Source organism: Dipodomys spectabilis, unplaced genomic scaffold, assembly GCF_019054845.1.
Source record: "Dipodomys spectabilis isolate Male_0828 unplaced genomic scaffold, ASM1905484v1 ptg000408l, whole genome shotgun sequence".
Taxonomy (NCBI): domain Eukaryota; kingdom Metazoa; phylum Chordata; class Mammalia; order Rodentia; family Heteromyidae; genus Dipodomys; species Dipodomys spectabilis.
The window spans coordinates 35,028-53,707 of NW_024871085.1; the positions used below are offsets into that span (position 1 = coordinate 35,028).

An 18,680-nucleotide genomic window follows, 5' to 3' on the forward strand; every position below is an offset into this window, starting at 1 on the left:
AATATTCCTCCAATGGGTGTATAATAAATACCTAAGAGTTAGTAGGAACGTAGTAGGTGTCATTAAATCATAGATAGATGGCTCTGGAACTCTTTACCAATATATATTTATTTGTATACCACCATCTACCTATTCATGTATAGCTGTTTTGGCCAAACCTGGGTGTCAATTTCAGTGCCTGCGGACCACCATACAGCTTCATTGGCTAGAGGCTGCCATGCTCAAACTCACCCATTCATGAACTGGGCCTGATAGGCACTGAGTTCAGATCCTCTCACTGCCAGGCATGATGGAGAACACATCTAAAATCTAGATGCTATGTGATAGGATGTAAACAATGAAATAAATTGTATAGGTGTCATCAGAGTCAATAAAATAAATGGTAAATAAATGAATGAAACAAGAAATAAAATGAATAGCCACAACAAACACAATGTCGACTGAACATCTGGACAGAAGTATAAATCCTATCTTTAAAATGTATATAAGGAGTATCTTTTCCAGTCCTGAGGCTTGAATTCAGCCCCCCTATGAGGAGGGAATGGCGGAGATCCTGAGATACTCGTTTCTGGACCTAGGAAGAGTCATGGAATGCAATCGATCTCATCTTTGAGTGAGTAATTCGTGCATGATGTGATTAGGAAATGTTAGGCAAGACTCATGGGGTATTTATTATTTGTAAAGAGCAGTTGAGGAAGTGTGACAATAATCATCACTGTCATGAAATGGAGTCATCAGGAAAGATCCAAGAATCGGTAGTCACACAGATTGGATTCCATCACAGGTCACCATCTCTCCTACTCTATACAAATATGTACTTACTTGCATGATACCTTCAGCTTTTGAATGGATGACTATTATGCTTCTCACTCCCCCCCCCCCCCAGGGAGGCTCAATCTTAGGTCCTGGGAACAGCCCAGCTCCTTTATGGCTCACAGGCTGTTGTGTTCATGTGGACCCATTCACCAATTGGGCCTGCTGGGCCCTGAGTTCAGATCCCAGCCCTGACAAAAGATTCATCTTCATATCAGAAGCCAATCGTTCCACCTGTTTTCCTTTCCTGTGCAAGTCCTGGGTCTCAGCTATAATGGAGAATTTGTGGTCCACCCTGTGGCCATGGGAATAAGTTGTTATCCATGTCAGCCCAGTTATACCTGTCACCATATCCTCAAGAAAATACACAATACATCCATGAATAGCATACAAAATAAAGAGAATAACTACACTCAACGCACGATGCAGTCCTCACACAGATGTGAATATATACTCCATGTTTCAATGATGCATTGAGGAATATTTTGACTTCCTTGGGGCTCGATCTCTATTCCTGGGAGCGGCCCAGCTCCTTAGTGGCTCACAGGTTGGTGTGATCACGTGGACCAATTGGCCAGTTGGGCCTCCTAGGACCTGAGTTTGAATGCCAGCACTGCTAACAATTCACCCTGATGTGAGAAGCCAGTCGTTGCATCTGTTTTCCTGTGCTGTGCAAGTTCTGGGCCTCACCTAGGAGGAAGACTGTATAGACAGCTCTATATTCATTGCAATAGGTTGTCATCCAATTCACCAGAGTTATATCTACCATCCTTTACTCAAGAAAAAACACAATACATCAATGAATAAGACACAAAATAAAGAGAATGACTACACCGAATGCAAGATGCCGCTCACCCATGTTTGGAAATATAGATCCTCTGTTTAATTATGAATTTATGACTATATTGGCACCCACCAGATCTCGATCTCAGGTCCCAGGAATGGCCTAGCTCCTTAGTGGCTCACAGGCTGGTGTGCTCACCATGACCCATTCACCAATTGGGATTGCTAGGCATTGAGTTCAAATTCAAGCACTGACAAAAGATTCATTCTGATGTGAGAAGCCTATGGCTGCACATGTTTTCCTGTCCTGTGAATGTCCTGGGTCTCAGGGAGGATGGAGAATGCTCTATAGGCAACTCTATAGCCATGGGAATAGGTTGTCATCCATATCAGCACAGTTATGTCTGTCACCATACTTAATAAAATACACAATACATCCATGAATAAGACACAAAATAAAAAGAATAACTACACTGAATGCAAGATGCATACCACACCTGTAGGTCAAGAGAGATCCTATGTTTATAAAAGGTGGGCTTGCTATTTTGTCCAGTGCTGGGGCTTCAAATCAGGCCCTGGACCAGGCCTGACATTCTAGTCTTCATGGATAGTAACCTTTCACTTCCCCCAAAGTGCAACAGAGCTACCCAGACCTGAGTTCAAATCTCAACGCTGACAAAAGATTCATCCTGATATCAGAAGCCAGTTGTTGCACACGTTTTCCTCTCCTGTGAAAGTCATGGGTCTCAACTATGATGGAGAATGCATAGGCAAACCTCTAACCATGGGAACAGGTTGTCATTCATGTCAGCACAGTTTTACGTGTCACCATATTTTGTAACATACAAAATACCTCCATGAATTAAAGACAAAAAAAGGAGAAGTGCAGCAAACACAAGATGCTGACCACCCAAATATGTCAATATAGATCCTATGTTTAAATTATGGATTTATGACTATATTGGACCACCCCCTGAGGATCAATGTAAGATCTTGGGAATGGCCTAGCTCTTTAGTTGCTCACAGGTTGGTGTGTTCACTTTGACTTATTGGACAATTGGTCCTGCTGGCCCTGAGTTCAGATCCCATTACTACCAACAAGTGGATCGTGGAGTAAAAAGCCGAGTGTGAAACTTGGTTTCCTATTCTCTGAGAATCCTGGGTGTCAGGCATGATGGAGAACATTTCTACAAATCTAGATGCTCTGTGGTAAGATGTCATCAATGTAATAAAGGTAATAGTAAAACATAGTAAAATCAATGGTTAATAAATGAACAAAACAAAAAATACAAGGAACAACCACACAAAACATGTATGGACTGAACATCTATGGGTAAGTATAAATACTATCTTTACAATGTGTATAAATAATATGTTTCTAGGGCTGGGTCTTGAATTCAGGACTAGTGAACAGGCCTGATTTTATCTTCAAGTACAGCTATGTTCCCCTTCATCCACACTGCTGCAGATTTACCCAGATCCTGAGTTCAAATCCAAAGCCTGGAAGAATAAACAGCACGAAGTGCAAGCCAGGGAACTAATTTACTTTTTTTAATTTTTCTCAGCACCGCGTTTGAACTCAGTCTTGGCAACTCTGCCTCAGCTTCTATCACCGTATGCTAGGATGCAGCCACTGGACCCACAGCTCTTCCTGAGATCCTAGTCACCTAGGTCTTGCAGAAACAATGCTCAAGAAAAATGCCTTTTTACATTTTCTTCCTTTGCACGGTGACCCTCCTGAATCTGAATTACACTGTTTCAAAAGGTACTTCACCTTGCATTGCTGAAGGCTGGCAGACTATCAGGGAAGCCGTAGGCCTACGTAGCAACATAGGCCCTGATTTCGAATCCCCGTCCTGACACCAACCAATGGCAAGAGATACTAAGAAACTGGTTCCTATCCATAAGAATAACAATGGAATGTTATCAATGTCATGGTTGAATGAGTTGATTGTGAATCATGCTCCTATAAAATTAGGCAGCATCATTTCAGGAGGTTCATTGATTTCATTTATTATTTATAAAGAATTAAAAGAATATTATTACTTACAGGAATGCAATAATTTCAGGACACTGATTGATTTCATTCATAGTATATGGATGAAAACAATAACATTAATTATATAGAGGCATAATAAATACCCAGGAATTGGTAGGAATGTAGTCTATATAACTGACTAATATATAGACATCTCTGGCACTCTAAAAATTATATATTTATTAGCGTGCTGCCATCTTCATGTCAATCTGTTCTTATTTTGTTAACCACTGGGACTCAATATCAGGTCCTAGGAATTGCCTGTCTGCTCAATTTGCCCCAGGATGGCATGTTGACACTCACCCATTCATTAATTTGGCCTTGTAGGCCATGAATTCAGATGCCAGAACTCTCAAACAATGAATCATGGAGTAAGAAACTGATGGTGACACATGTTTTCCTTTTCTGTGAATGTCCTGGGTGTCAGGTATGAAGTGGAATACATATGCAGACCTATATCCTATGTAATCAATGTAATCAATGTTCTATGTGCCATAATAGCCAATAAAATAAATGGTCAATACATGAATAAAACTAAAAAATAAAGTAACTACACTGAATGCAATATGGAGTCAACATATGTATATAAATAGAAATCATATATGTGAATTGTACATGAATATGACGTTTTCTATAGGTGGGGATTGATTTCAGGCCTAAGGAACAGACTTGAATTTCTTGACTTCAAGGGGGCAAGCTTCCCCTTCCCGCACAGTGGAACAGAGTTACCAAGACAATGAGTTCCAATCACAGTCCTGGCAGAAAAAATGGCACCTTTATACTATGTGATGTCCAATTCTTAGGTATTTCGTTAAAATGCCTCCATTTTATTACTGTGATTGTTTAAATGCTTCATAAAGTATTAATTAAAATCAATCAGTGTCCTATATTTGTGTATAATTTTATCCTAGAATCATTCAAAAAATGCTCCTTCAATCTTGACATACATCACATTCCATTGGTAATCATATGGATGGGAACAAGATTTTTAGGATCTCCTGCCATTTGGAGGTGGTGGCAGGGCCAGGACTTGAACTGTGGGCTCCAACTCCTACTTCAACCCAAGGATAGGGAACTCACCGGTCTGTCCAAGAACAACAGCAAGACCAATTAGGCAGGCACCAGTAGCTCTAAGTAGTTCTTGATACTTACAAGGCTGTGATAGGAGGAAAATGGTCAAAGTCACCCTAGGCAGGAAAGTCCTTGAGACCTCTGTCCAAATTCTTTGTCAACAAAGCCAGAAGCTCTGTGGCTCCTGTGTGGATGATAAGCCTTGAGCAAATAAAAGCTCACACACAGTGCCCAGATCCTGAGTTCAAGGTCAGGACTGGGAACAAATAAACATATACAACTATCTGTGCAGCCATCCAGCTAAAGCAGGTCACCCTCTTGTCCCCAACTGAATTGTGCAGAGTTCCTTGCGAAAAGTGCTAGGGGATCTGCTGTCATCCTTACTCTGCCCATGCTGCTTGCATCACAGGATTCTGGCCACATCTCCATTTTTTCATGTTTCCTTCTGACCAATGGGATACAAGAATGGTGACCACACCCACATTCCATGCTGCCCAGTAGCACCAGGGTTCCCTCTGTTAGTTTACACCACTACCAGCAGTTGAGGAACTTAGAGCTGACTGAGTGCTGAGCAAGAGACTCAATGTGACTTTGGAGTATAGTAGGAAATTGATGCACTCCCTGGCCCCCCAATCCCCTTCCTACCTTCCTGAGGTGCCGGGTTTCAAGCTCTGGCAATGGTGCGCTGCCAGCCAACCTAAGGCCCTGACCTGGTCCCTGCCCTTGGTCCTCTGCTCTGGGCCCATGTGTCCATAATGCCACCACCCAGGCTGCTCGCGCTACCTGGAGCAGCCACCAACAGCTTCTCCCAGTGGCTGCCCCAACAACACCCCCACCCTGGGTCAGACACCACTCTGGGGTAACCATGAGCCCCTGCTTAATTCCTCTCCCTGGCTCTGAGGGGCCACCTTTCTGTCTTGGGCATTTCTGAGGTAGAGACTCAACATATGCTCAGGATTGGCTGGATAGTGGTCCTTGTATCTGTGACAGGTATGATCCACCAGGCCTGGTCCTCTGTAGTTGGGATGGTAGACATGTAACTCCATGCTCAGTTATCAGTTTAGATCTATTAACCCAAACTCTTAGTCCACAGCAGCCGATTCTTGACCACAGGTGAAGCTCTGTGTAGGGCCTCAACCATGGGAACTCAGTCTCCTCAGGTGAGTTGTGAGGAAACATTTATACAGAGGGATCTCTGGAGCATGGCTAGGAACAGAGGGAGCAGCATACAGATAAAGTTCTTGGCTGCTGGCAATTCTGTGAGCATATGACAGGAAGATACCTGGAAAGGGCTCAGGTGGGGCCTGTTACTAATCGTATAACAAGTGTGGGATTATGAAACAAAGAATGGCTCTCTTTCATCATTCCCCTATCCCCATAAAGGAGGGGAGCCTTCACTCTCTTGAGTATTTCAGCTGGGGAAACCAAGGCACAGAAAAGCCAGGTGACCTTCTTATGACCTCAACTTCACAGGACCTCGGCCTGACTTCTCTACCATGTTCCCTAGGACAATGGGTTCCATTCAGTCCACTTCTTGTGGTGGGAAGTCCACTTCTTGTCAGTCGTGGTGCTTGAACTCTAGGCCTGGTTGTTGTCCCCGAGCTCCTCAGCTCAAGGCTAGCACTCTACCACTTGAGCCCATAGTGCCACTTCCAGATTTCTGGTAGATCTTTGGAGATAAGAGTCTCATAATCGTTCCTGCCTGGGCTGTCTAAGAACCATGATTCTCATATCTCAGCCTCCTGTGTAGTTAGGATTAGAGTTCTGAGCCACCAGCACCCGACTTGTGTAATTTTGACTTTCTTTCTCTCTCTTTCTCACAGGAACAGGTTGAATGGGTGCTGGAGGAAATGACCCAGAGTCCCCATAATGCTGGAACCCAAAGTGGCCCTCTCTTTCTGGAGGTTGGCTGTGGGTCAGGAGCTGTCTCATTCAGCCTGTTCAAACAGCTCCATGAGGTAAGCCCCTCTATGCCCTGGCTAGATTTTATGGGTTATTCATTGTCCATCCAGCCTTACTGGACTTATTGTATTGTATTGTTTCTACATCATTTTATAGCACCTGGCCAAAATTATGATACATAGTTACAGAATGAAAATATAATGTCAACTTAAGAAAGTCATTTAGGGCTCTGGGAATGTGGCTTCATGTTACAGTGATTGCCTAGAATGCATAAAACCCTGGGTTCAGTTCCTCATATCATATAAACAGAAAAAAACTGAAAGTGGTGCTATGACTCAAGTGGTAGATTGCTAGCCTTCAGAGAGAGAAAAAAAGCTCAGGAATAATTCCCTAGCCCTGAGTTTAAGCCACTGGGCTGGCAAAAAGAAAACAAAACACAACAAAATACATTTGGTTAGAACCCATACTTGGAATATAAAATTGCTCCTTCCATACTGACACCTGACAATAGTCCCTAAGTCATGTACTTTACTTATATTAGGATACTGTGTTGAAAAAAAATGTTTTGTTCATTAGGTCACAGCAATTAATGCCAGGAATGTGCTTAGATGTCAGGTGAAGATTAACTCTGGAAATTCAAAGACTCTAAGATTTTGTGTGGTCACTGCTAATCACAAAGAGAAGGGTAGTCTAAGTGAGATTTGAAAACTTTTTGGTCAGTCATGACACCAAAAAGGTAGAGGCTAAGTAACAGTTGTAACAGAAGAGGAGGAATAACTTCAGATGGAAGGAATAAATGATAGTAACTAAGGTATACCAGAAACTCTTCTAGAGAACCATTTTTGGTTATTGAAGTCCTAGTTATCAACTAGGCTTACTCCTCATTGCCTTTAGCATTCTAAGTCTCTTAGGCTAGTTCTTAATCTCTGTGAGATAAATGTATCTGCTTCTGTGCTGTTCTTTCATATCTGATCTCGTTTGCTTTCTAAAAATCTCTCTTTCTATATTTCTCTATGAACATTTCCTGATACTAAATGCATCTATACAGATGGCTCATGAGTCATTAATGTAACAACGTGGAAAAGGAGAACATATTTATTGCAACCTCAATGTTTCTGAAAAGCTTCAATGTCATCATTTGATTCAAATTTCCATTCTTTGGCTAGTGTCATTCAGAGTACATAAATGCAAATATGAGCTGGGTCCTGGTTGTTCACACCTGTAATCCTATCTACTCAGTAAATTGAGACCAGAGGATTGTGGTTCAAAAAAGCAAGCCTGGTTAGGGAAGACCAAGAGATCCTTATCTTCATTTAACCACCAGAAACCCAGAAGCGGTGTTGTAGCTAAAGTAGTAAAGTACTCAACTTGACCTGAAGAGCTGAGGGACAATGCCCAGGATCAGAGATCAAGCCCCACGACCAACAAAATAAGTGAAAATATGACTTTAAGTTTTCCCAAAAGGAACGAAAATATCAATAATCTTCCCAAGCAGAAAAAATAATTCCAAAATTATTCAGTGAACCTACTTTTGCTGAGTTATTGAGGTTATGGCTTCTTTGCTGGACATTTTCTTCTTTTAAAAACTGTCAAATATTAGCTTTATAATAAACTTCATTTAATATTTCTTGTTTCAAAAAAGAAGTCGATGCAGTTGATGTCACTTAGCTTTCTTAATATTTTAGTTCAAAGCCAACCCAGGCAGAAGACTCTGCCAAACTCTATGGCTAATTAGCACCAAAAAGTTTTGGTTCGAGCAGTAGAGTACTAGCTTTGGGGGCAGGTGGACAGGAAAGACAATTTTTAAGGGACAGGGTTGAGCCTCTGGCTTCAAGCCCCAGAACCAACACAAAGTAAACAAACAAGCAAAAAACTCCACATATTTCTTTGGGACCCTCCTTAAAGGAGTACTAGTCTGAGAAGAGGCTCCTTTTGCTGATCATGCTCACTGGATCCTGCTTTTTTAGAATCCTTATTGCTATGGAGAAATCAGGACCAGACTAAAGGAATTGATAACTGACTCCTGCAACAAGCGAATCATCTCAGGGTTCAAATATCCATCCATAATACACTTTAAAACCTCCATGACTTTGTTTCTTTGCAGTAGAACACTTTTAAAACAACGTTATTTCCTTTTGTTCTATGTTGGCCTTCAAATGGCATATTATTTCTTTTGGTAATATTCTAAACTAGAAGTTTACAGAAAAGTTTCATATAAGTAAAGAACACACTCGAACAAGTCAGGGACAGAGATTCCTTCAAGCCTTGGGATATTTTTCTTGTACAATAAAAAGGAAAGCACAAGTTAACTTGAATTTTGTCATTCCTCTATTTTCAATTCCTCTCCTGGGATCAGTGTCCACATCCAGTAACAGTTATTTCAAGTAACAATCAATTGTGCTGCTTGAGGTATAATGAATGTTTTCTTTCTTCACTGAAATAACACAAGGATATCTTTGGACCTGAGGTAACACATGTTTCAGAGACAAGTTACTAAAGAGAAAATATGAAATTTATATTGCTTATAAATATATTATCCATGAGTACATTAATTTCAAACTTTAAAGTTCTCAGTAAATTAAGGCAAATTTGAAATAGGAAGAAGGTTCTCAAATCATTCTTTTGTGAGTGTAGGTGCTATGCATTATTTCCCAAGTGCACATGAGTTAACAGTAAGAGAAACAATAGCAATAATAGGAGAAAGAGAAGTTTTGTGTTTAAGTATAAGGGTTCAATACACTATAGAAGACTCTACAAATAAGACAACATTGAAACAATAATTCCAAGTCCAGTATGTAGATTTACGGGAGTGATATAGAGAAAGTATTACTCCTACGTGGACCATGAAGTATGAGTCCACTCCCTTTCTAAATAACCCTTGCTAATCACGCAAATTTGTTAAAAGTAGAATGGAAGAATAATTCTTCCCCAATAAAGGTCAGATATAAGAGCATGAATTTAACCAGGAAAAAAAAATGTCCATCTTGAGAGAGCAAGGATTATATTAGCAATGAACTGGTGGCTGACATTTATTTTTCTTTACTTATATTTTTTGTTGGTGGTGTTTTTGACATTTGAACTCGGCCTGGGCACTGTCCCTCTGCTATTTGGCTCAAGGCTAATATTCTACCACGTGAGCCATAGTGTCACTTCCAGTTTTCTGGTAGTTAATTCGAGAAAGTAGTCTCCAGGACATTCCTACCCAGTCTGGCTTTGAACCTCAATCCTTAGATCTCACTGCCACCCAGCTTAAGATCACATTTCTAACAATGTACACTCAGCATATGTAATGTGTATGTTCATCTATCTTTATATCAATTCTTGAGTTAAAAATCTGGGCTACAGCTTAGACTTTACATTCACAAAAATGTTTTTAGTTTAAAAGTTGATACTCCTAGAAAAATAAAACCTAAGAATGTAAAGGAGTCTGGGAATATCAGTTTGCATACAGCCTGGGCAGAACAATCTTTGTTGTTAAGCAGCCAAAAGCTGAATTGGAAGAATGGCTCAGGTGATGGAATACCAGTCATGAACAAGATTGATGAGCAAGATTGATGAATAAGAGCTTGACACTTTTGCATACATGTATACAAATATACACATACACACAGAGGCACTTATATGTGCACACACAAATGAAACAACTCTCAGAATATGTAGAAAAGTTAGAAAACAATAGAAAATATGTCCTGAGTAAGACTAGAATCAAGTGATAATTTTTTATATTAGAAAGTCTTAAGTGAAATTCTTCAAAAAGTTTGAGAATATTACATAGGTAGAGACGAAATATAGTAAGAGAGTCAAGTAATCATAATTCAAGGGATCAGATCCATGGAGGAATGAATCAGAGACCCGTTCAGGTGCATCTGAAAATGTTCATATCCTGTGTGAAATGTTAGAAAATCTTTGAAAATAGTAGATAAACAGTCTGAGCAGTCACTTTGGTGGATAACATCACTGGAGAAGTTTAGAATTGTTAGTCTCTACCTAGATTAAATAAATCAACCAACTAGGCAGGGCAATGTGATACAAGCCTAGAATTCTAGCAGATTAGAGATTGGAATTATGTAGTGATACCTTCTCTGGACCAGGTAGTATAATTTTGTCTTAATAAAGCAAACCAGTCAAGAAAGGAATACACAGTTGGAAGTTTGGGCTAATTTTGTCATTATGGTTTGAGAAGTCAAGTTTCCTATTGAAATGCAACACATATATAATATTCAGTTGTGTTTTAAATGCTCTTTTTTACAGAACATTCCTAGATGCAAAATGGCTCATGATTCCCATCCAAAATTTGAAAAAGTAAATAATCATCATTCTTTTGGATTCCAAAGAAATGATGAAGGATTACAAAAGGGTATCCCTGGAGAAAAAGCAAAGTTCATCTAATGTAAGACTATGTAGATTTTGCTAAATTAGAACGTAGATTTAAAATAAATATTTTGGTTTTGTTTGTAATTTCATATTCTATATGATACTACAAAATTATTTTTAAGTAGAGTGTTTAATTGAAAAACTCACAAATGATTCTAACATTCTATTTGCCTAGAAGATTCTTTCAAAAGAGTTATAATTAAAAGTTATTTAAGAGATAATTCCAATCAGTTCATATATAAAATGATAATGTGAATAATATAGACAGAGTTGCCAACAAATGGATGAAATTAATTTATAAATTAAGAAAAATAGCATTTTTTGAATCTTTGGTATAACATGGTATGAAGAGAATAATTGTGTGACATATTCTTTCTTCTACATATATGTAACACAGGAAGCAATTTCCTTAATTACGTGCCTCTTTATACAATGAGAAAAATGCTAGCTTTGAGGTTTGTTTTTATTTTTGTTTTGTTTTATTGGTTTGTCCTAGGGCTTGAACTCTGGGCCTGGACACTGTCTCTGAGCCTGTTTTTGCTCAAGGCTTGTGCCCTACCACTTCAACCTCAGTGCCACCTGTGTCTGGCGTTTTCTGAGAAGTTTATAGGAGATAAGAATCTAAGGAACTTTCCTGCCTGGGTTGACTTTCAACTGTAATCTTCCCATCTTAGCATCCTGAATATCTATGATAGTTAAAAAATTATAAAATATAAATAATATTTACAAGTGTTCTGATGTCAAGAATACCACTGGGGGTAAAATTTATGGAACCCACTTTATTGAGGTGTTCTTTCCAGAACAAGGAGGGCATCACACAGAGGTGTAGTATTATTTCACAATAGAGATAAGCTATTTGTGATGTGAATTAAGGGAATTTTGAGGTGCACCATACAAGTTGGAAACTGTTGGGCTAGGATGACTTTATGAGATAAATCTTGGGATTGATGGTCATAGAAATAATAGCTTACTTTGATAAACAATTGCTTACTCTTAAAGAATTAATTATTACAGATGTTTCATAGTTTTATCCTCTACCAGAATGTGGCTATTTTTCTGTTGACTTCTAAATCTGTATCACCCCATTGGAAACTGCATCTATTGCAGAATTATATAACATGCAAACACGTATTGTTTTCAATCTCTCAGATATAGAATGTTCAGAATTTGAAAATGAGTATTTATTAGTCATAGGAATTTGAAGAACACATATATCCTGTCTTCTTAACAACTTATTTACTTTTAAAAGTTATGGGTTTCACCAGAATTAATTTGTTTTCGGTTTTAGCATGAGAAAGTACTATATTTATTCTTTTTTGAAAATATAGGCAAGTATATTGTGAAAATATTGTCAAGTTGGATAACATTCAAGTTGATGATCCTCTGATTAAAAAGGGATAATTAATTCAAATTAGATGCCAGCTAGTATTGATTTTTAAAATGGTACTACATAAAGAATAATATTTATTATACTAATCCATGATATTTATTTCATGCAGCTTATTTTTTAATTTTTTTATTAGCAAAGTGATGTACAGTGTGGTTACAATAATTGTAAGGTACTGAATACATGTCTTTTCAAACTTGTTACCCCCTCTCTCATTTTTCTCATAAATTTCTTTCACCCCAATACTCCTCACAAGTTGTAATGTACATTTCCAACATATTATTTTGTGAGTATTGCTATTAAATTGGTTTGTCCTTGGTCAAAGAAAATAGAAGTTACATAGTACATTAAAAACAACAATTGTAAATAAAAATCTCTGTTTCCATATCTTGGAGTTCATTTTGCTCAGCATCAGCTTACATGGACATATATATGCATAACAAAGCCACTGGAAAATAATAGTTTCATGGACACTATGTCAAGAAAACAGCATTTTAACTGTTATTGATGGTAAAGTTGGAATTAGCGTTGGTGAATTCGCGATTCTGATAAAGGAATTTCAAAAGAGTTTTAAAATTATGACAGGTAAATTTTAATTGTTCAAAGTTTGTAACAACATAGCCTATGAAGAAAATTTAAAATTGCCTGGGAAAAAAGGCTTTCATGCAAAGAAATCCATGGAGACTTAACTGAGAGGGAGCAATGTGGATAAAGATGGCTCATTTTTATATTAAACAAACAAACCTCAGAAACCTTGCTATCAATCCTGTAGGTTTCCTTGAGAATTGTCCTTACCCAGGAAATATACTCTTACTATGTGAAACAATGTTGTAGTGTAATTTAAATTCAAACTTCTTTAAAAAATAAGATATCAAAATTTGTGCATTGACCGTTAATTATCAAACAGTAATTCTCTGAAAAAGATAATTTGGGTCCAAATATTTAGGGAGAAAGTGCCCTCCACAATGAAAGAAGGTATTGGGTACACGTTTTTCTGTTTGTAATATTTTCCAAAATGCCTTTGCATGTGAAATACTGAAAAAGAGAAAAAAATCTGATTGGATACTTCAAACCAATGATTTCATATTTCTAAGTATCTCACAAAAACGTAATATCCTTATTAACATGAGATAGTGAGGACTTCTCTTATTACATTCGGCAAAAAGTTTTGGGATCAGAAAAGAATTGAGCAAATTGAAAAGGTAAGAAAACGTGGTCTTAGAAGCCGTAGCTCAGTGTATTGGCCTAAGCAGTGGAAAGAAGCCAAAACTTTTTGATATAGATTGTCATAATATTTTTGCTACCTAAAGTGATTTTACAGAGCGTATTTGCCTCACTACAATGTGGAATAGATTGAACGAAGACATGGAAATAAATTCCACATCCAAATAAAAGAGTTTTAAAAGAGAAACCATGAAGATGTAGCAGTGGGGGAGGCCTTATAGTCCTTCAGCTTCACTAGACTTGAAGCCAATAATCTGTGATTAATTGGAAATCACGCAAGAGCTAAGAAGAGGACATAGAAGTAGGACATAGAAGCATTGTCCTTTGTAACAGACACTGTCATCCAAGAAATGGGTGATTTAACTCTATTATTCTTCATACAACTTGTTGAGCAAATGCAAAATGAAGACAAAAAATAATCTATTGAAATAATTTTCCAAAGAATAACTTCACTGTTCCTGATATGGTATCTAAGGAGAATATTAAGAGAGAAGATAAAAGTGGAGTATATTTTTTGTTTCCTCTAAGCATATTTTTAGCAAAATACATCTTTGAGGTTAGAAGTGATTGAAGCAAAAAGTGGTGGAGTATTTATTTTTGTGGGCACTTTAGACACAAGAAGAATTTCAAGGTAAAAGAAAAAAGAATCCTAAATATTTGTGATCACAGCTTCTTGGACTGGTTTTTTGGAGACAAAGTTTTACATTAGAGTTTGTCCTCATTATCATAGATGTTGGGTTTTCATGGCAACCAAATGCAAGGGGGAAGTTTAATGTACTCGCTTGGACAAGTAAACAGATTGATAGAAAAAAATGGCAGATAATATTTAGTGAATTACTTTGACCAATTACTTTGCCAGAAAAAAGAAGGAAAGATATAATTCAAAATCACTTGACTTAAAATTATGAAAATATAGTAATGAAGAGATATGCGAGAAAACAGAGGATTTTTTTTTTCTCCAGTGGAGTAATGGGTTCTTGAACTTGTTTCTATCATTCTATCTTCACAAGCTATCAAGTGCGGATCAGGATTGGAGGATCCAGTTCAGACAAAGAGAACTCGAAGAAGAAAATATTTGCAGCAGATGTAGGTGATTTATAACCTTAGACAATCTATTTAAATCTGTTCAAAATTCTCCCCTACCCCGTACTGCCCTCTTTCAACAGTTTTTTTTTGCTTTCCCAAGACTGCTTTCATTAACTGCTTAAAATTTTGAGAGGTTATATTCAAACTCCTAGAGATTGCTGTTTGGTTGTAATTTCTGTGTGATTTTGTTTTTTTTTTTTTTGTTGTGTTTTTAAGCTGCATTTCAAAAGCTTGTGCAAGTATGTTACAATTAAATATGTCCATCTAATTGTCCAATGCTCCTGGATCAGAGTTACTCCTTCTATCATTCTGAACCAACCCCTTCTCCAAGATTTATTTCGGATTTACTACTTCCTTTATCAAATGTGTACATTGAGTATTCTAGCTGTACTTGTCCCTTGTTCCATTTTTCATTCATTCTATGTCTTTACTATTATTCTTCTCTGGTTTCATCTTCCAGATAGTCATTCTCTTAAAATGTCTGTTAATATTTTTAAAGGTTTATACACATTCCATGGAGTTTCAGTCCTGCAAATACTTGAACTTATGTCAACTTCTATTTCCATAATTCATTCATCTGCTAAAAATTCGCAAGTCTGGAGATGTGAATCTTTAGTCAACAAGAAAGTTTAAAAATGGCTTAGAATGTATTCCTAACTACCAATTTTTATAAATGCCTTTGTACAATGGTTTGTGATTATTTTATTTTACGTGGGATAGTATTTTCTGCTACCTATATGTTTTGGAAAAAAAGAAAAATAATAATTACTACTATAGAGAAATATGATAGATATAGAAGACAGATTTTATGTTTGTCACATCTCTGATGAGTACCTATATTCAAGACTTCAAGTCATAGTTTTTACTATGTTAGACAGACAGGGAAAACATAAAACAACATATGATAAGGCAACTATTTGTGACTTTTTAAAATGTACCTCATTATGTGATTAAATTTACTTTATTAGCTAATGTTTGGGTTTGAAACATGGGAGGCTGATCTATTTAACACATTTCTGCAAGGCACCTACTGAACAACACAAAGGTTGGGTGGTATTATTTCTACAGTTTAATGAATGGTTGAAACTATTTGACATTAGTGCTGGGTAAATAAATCCACTCTATTGTAAATTGCTCCCTCCACTTGAAAAACTTTTAATGTCACTAAGTATCATCTACTTGTCAAATGTTATTTTGGCGAATGTGATTTTAAAAAGTTTATTTGAAAAGGAGTATACTTTCAGGAGATTAAATGTAGGTTATCATTGGATTGAGAATGACAACATTTTTATACTACAGAATCAAGTTTTACTGAAGTACCAGTGTTTTGAAGCATTAAGGATCTTCTCAATTAATGTTTTTTCTGAATTATATTTGACCTCTAAGTCAAATTTTTCTGGCCTTGGTAGACCAATTATGGATCTATCATTCCAGGAACTATTTTTTTGGCCTACATATGCTGGACTGAAATATTTCATTAATCGTTAGGAGAGAGGTATTAAAAGTAATCTTGTGAAATTTGTGATCTTGCTCACTCATATGGGCTGGTCATCTGTAAATTGGAAATTTGAATTACAGTACTTTCTCTCAGATTTTTTTTTATCTCATCTTTATGTTGCCTTGCATTTCACAATTGCTTACTGCTAATTCCTATGTCTCAAGGAATTGAGGACCTGAAATATTATAAGAAATGAGAATTTGAGATGGGTCTTCAATTACTTTCTGATGGCATATTGCATGGGCCTAGGTGAGACGTCTTGCCCTTCTTATCTGATGATGTGGATAACTGGGACCTGGGATACTAGGAACCCTGGGTCCTGCAAAAGAATAATACTTTTTCGAAATAACATCAGCAAAATTTGGGTTCAAAAATATGATTCAAAAATATGGAGAAAACAGTTTGGGACCAGAGAGTTAAACAATAAACAGAGCAGCAGTGTAAAATCCCTTATAGATTAGAGGAAAACAACATTGTTTTTTTACCATGTGAATTAAGATGACCAAGAATATTTAGAAGGTATCCCAAGTTAATACCGAAGACATTGCATTGATACTTTTATATTCTAATATATACTCTAAACCTAATTATTTATATTCCAATTGTATTTATTGGAATAAATAAATATAAATTTATTTCTCAAATTATCAACTGATTCTAGTAAGTTTCACTGTGTAAAATATAAAATCAGCACATATAAGTATAAATTATATAACTATATGTAATATAATAAAAAGGCACATGTTTTGCATTGTTCTGTTGTTGTTAGGATATCAAAGGCAACTCTGTTTTAAAGTTTTATTCCATTATCTCTACCTCAGTGTTTGGTAGGGTTAGGCCTAAAGATTTACCATTTGTAGATTTACAGACTGGAGGCAAGAGGAAACAATGTGATAAAAACATTACCAATTTAAGGCCTAAAATCGAGGAGAAATATATGGACTTCTCCTGCAGCTATGGAAATATTTGGTGATGTAAATGCTGTAGTGTAAGTTCCTGCCTGGTTGGAAGGTAGACAGACCAGGACTTTAGGTAATCATGCATATGAATGATTTTTCACCTTCTTGGCTTTAGCTACTTTTGAAATGATAGGTATAATAAACAATTATATTTTGATAAAATACCTTCTAGTCTGAACAGTGCTGTCTGAACTGTTCATCTCTCTATGATCCCTTGTAACTAAGATTAATTTTGTTGCAGTAAGACAATCTTTGCTGTCAGGGTAAGATACTCTGGTTGGTCTGTTCCTACATGGAAGAATGAGAAAGGGTCAGGGAGACATTTGTGCCAGTAAGACCTCATTTGGGACATTTTAAGCTGCACAAGTTTAGAAGTAGCTCTTGAGCAAAGCTTACTTTGAATCCCTTAGCTCCACAAATCTAACTCAGTTGGACAAATAAGTACTTGAAAAAGCCATCACCTTTGGACCTAGCTATAAAGGCTTCAATGTATGATCAGGTTTAAAATGAAAAAGACTTAAAATAGTCATTGACAAAAAAGGTTGAAATGTGAGCAATCGATTAAACAATATACATTTTTTCCCCACTCTACACAGAATTTTAGGGAAATAAGATCAATAGCATTGCTAGGAACAATAAGGTTTCCTTTTTACAAATAGGCAACGAAAGATATATGCCTATATTAAGATTGCATCATTAACTACTTAAATTTACAAGATACTACATGCTTCAGCAGCACATCTACCCAAATTGCAACAATACAGAGAATTACATGGCACTTCCACAAGGATGATATGGAAATTTGTGAAGTATTCTTCAGATTCAAGAAATGAAAAACAGTTATTAAAAAGTTGATTACAAAGATACAAGTGAAAGAATACATTTAGTTCATAGAATTAAAAGTTTGTCTTCAGTGTATTAACTCTTCATCTTAGAAAGGCCTTTACATAGCATAACCTTTACAAAACATTTGAAATTAGATAACATTGTCATTTTATCCCAAAGAAATAAAATACTATAAGGACCTAGGAAAAACGGAATCTTAAACTGTTTCTATATGGAATGCAATCTGAAAGAACACATTTATTAATGAACCTATATATTATAAATCAACGTAGAATTCAAAGTATTATATTTGGAGAGAATGAAATAGATTTTGGACATTATACAAACAGAATACAGACTATTTTAAAATAAACTTTTTCAGACAAGTACCAGAAATATCTTTAGTTTCTTTACTGCTCATTTCAACAGGTAAGTTAAACTTATTTCTGATTTTAAAAAATCACAAACTCTGCAGAAATCATTATAGATATATACAAACAAGTCTTGAATACATTTTGATATCAAAGTCAGGCAATTCACTTGGAAGAATACCATGGAGTCCATGAATTTTTATAGTAAGATATTGTTGTTACTTTGTATTGTGAGAATATTTTGGAAGGACACAAAGATGGACCATCATTTTTGAAATTTAAGAAACTTAGCCGAACCATTACAACATATGAGAACAATTTGAACAGCCTTTCACAACTTCAAAGATGT

General features: G+C 36.7%; 1 pseudogene; it reads left to right on the forward strand.

The window, feature by feature from the left end:
• Positions 1-17,859: 17,859 nt before the first annotated feature.
• Positions 17,860-17,959, forward strand: LOC122096977 (annotated as a pseudogene).
• The last annotated feature ends 721 nt before the right edge of the window (positions 17,960-18,680 follow it).